The 2,417-nt window shown below is 38.9% G+C and overlaps 1 long non-coding RNA gene across 1 annotated transcript in view; it reads left to right on the top strand.

Annotated features, from left to right (window-relative positions):
* Positions 1 to 2,417, top strand: part of LOC122556602 — a 100,451-nt gene continuing 98,034 nt past the window's right edge. Inside the window, exon 1 of the long non-coding RNA XR_006313582.1 lies at positions 1 to 33. This is a non-coding gene — a long non-coding RNA (uncharacterized LOC122556602). The remainder of the gene's footprint in view (positions 34 to 2,417) is intronic.

Raw genomic sequence — 2,417 nt, 5'->3', positions numbered from 1 at the left:
CTCTTTACTCTTTGCTCTCAAGGCTATGGCAATGTGAGTGAGTATCTAAATACTGCCTAATTCTTACAGGGCTTCTTTCAGACACTAAGCGCCAGACATCCACCACTCTTTGAGTGGAAAAATATTCTCTTCAATTCTCCTCTTAGCCTTCAACTTCTTACCTTAAATCTGTGCCTCTTCATTATTGATGAGCAGCAGAAAAAAAGTCTTCCTATTCACTCTAGCCCATGGTCTTCACAATTTAAGGCTTTAAGGCTCCTTTGCAATTTTCACTGCTCCAGTGCAAACAATGCCAGCCTATCACATTTTCCCTCATAGCTCAGACCTTCCAGCACATGCAATATCTGGTAAATTTCCTTTGAAACCAATCTTGTGCAATCACATCCTTCCTACAATGTGGTGACAAGAGTTACGCGCTGCATTCCACATTAAATGTATGAACGTCATCTGGGTTACATCTTCGAAAAGGTCAGTCAAGTTTATCAAACTTCAACTTCCTATAACAATTTCTTGCTGATTATATGTGATTTAATCTATGTTTCTCCAAGTACAGATATATCCTGTCCATCTGAATTCTTTTGAATAACTTCCCACCATCACAGACTAACTGGCCCATAATAATCTGGTGCATCCTCATTCCTTTTTTAATAATGGGAAATGTTAGCTGTCCTCTAGTCCTCTGGACCTCACTGATGGCCAAAGAGGATTTGAAAATTATTATTAGGGCCCCGATATCTTCCTTGACAACCTGGGATACATTTCCTCTGGGCCTGCCAATATATCAACTTTTAAGGCTGCTAAATGCATTAGAAACCCCTCTCTCTATATGTTTATTTATTCTAATATTTCACAGGTCCACATCCTGAAGACTATATCTGTCTCTTCCTTTTCCATTGTGAAAGTCGGCACAATTGAGGACTGTGTCCATGTCTTCTCAGTCCACAAATAAATTGCATTTTAGATCTTGAAGGGGTCCTACCCTTTCCTTAGTTATTCTCATGGTCTTTGTCTATTTTCCAAAAAAGCCCTTTAGGTTTCCATATATTCTACCTGCCAATATCTTCTCATGTACTCTCAAAGTTGACCTCATTTTCTTTATAAGTTTACCCATGCACTTATTATGCTCCTCTCGGAAATCTGCAATATCTGCCCTTAGTATCTGCCATAGCTTCTCTTTTTCTTTTATTCCTGTCTTTGAAATCCCTTGATACATAGGGTTCTCCAGTCCTGGTGTGACTCTTTGACTCTACTGTGATATATTTTCCCTGTACTCAAAATATTCCCCCCACTTCGCCAACAGATTTATCTGCAATCGGCTAATCTCAGTTTACTTGGGCCATATCATATGTTTTCTTAATAAAATTAGCCTTTCACCATTTAGAATATTTATTCCTTCTCTTTTTCCATAACTATTTTAGATCCAACTGAGTTATAGTCACGATCTTCAAAATGTTCCCCTACTGATATGCCTTCCAGATGCCCAGGCTCATTCCCAAATATTAAGTGTAGAATTGGCCCCTCCCCTGTTAGGTTTTCTATGTTCTGGCTAAGAGAATTTTCTTGGATCCAATTTAAAATTTTGTTTCCTCACTGCAGTGCACACTAAACCCATCCTAATAATATTTGCAATTTAAAATCCCCTACTTTTACTGCTTTATTATTCTTACACTTCTGTGAAATTTGATTATGTATTTAATCCTCTATTTCTCTGACTGTTTAGAGGCTTATAGTACACCTCCAACAGTATAGTTGTCCTTTTTTGCCAATCACTTCTACTGTTAAGGACCAGGCCAGATCCCCTCAAAACATTTCAAGAAAGTAGCCCGGACCCTAAGTTTGCCAGTTGTTTTAAGAAGGTGTATAGTGGACATTCCAGGAGTGATGCAGCTGGCCCAACCGCTTGGTTATAAACAAAACAGAATTGTTTTGCAAAATCACTGGATGAAACACAAACAAACAAGAACAGAATATATAGAATAACAACCTCTCTGAAAACCCAACAGATTATCCCAGCTTAATGATGCTGTTCCAAAATCCTGCAACAATCCCATAAACACCCCTTAGTAAAAAAAAACGGTAAAATCAAACACAGGGTCTTACAGGAGAGACGGGGGATCAGAATCGATCTGCTTCTTTGGGTCAAGCAGCTTCAACATTGCCTGCCTGCTAAAACCAAACCAAGTCAAACCAGACCACAGAAAGGCTGAGCTGGGAGGACTGGCTACTCCCCTTTAATTATACAAGTTTTTTTTATATATGTAAGAGCTTTTTCAAGTAGATAAATGCATACAAAATGGAACCTGTGTCTTTCCAAACCCTATGAGAAAAAAAAACTTAAGGGAAACCTAACCTTGTTAAAGCTGAAAATGTGTTGCTGGAAAAGCGCAGCAGGTCAGGCAGCATCCAGGGAACAGGAG

Source organism: Chiloscyllium plagiosum, chromosome 14, assembly GCF_004010195.1.
Source record: "Chiloscyllium plagiosum isolate BGI_BamShark_2017 chromosome 14, ASM401019v2, whole genome shotgun sequence".
Taxonomy (NCBI): domain Eukaryota; kingdom Metazoa; phylum Chordata; class Chondrichthyes; order Orectolobiformes; family Hemiscylliidae; genus Chiloscyllium; species Chiloscyllium plagiosum.
This window is presented reverse-complemented; position numbering and strand designations above follow the sequence as displayed.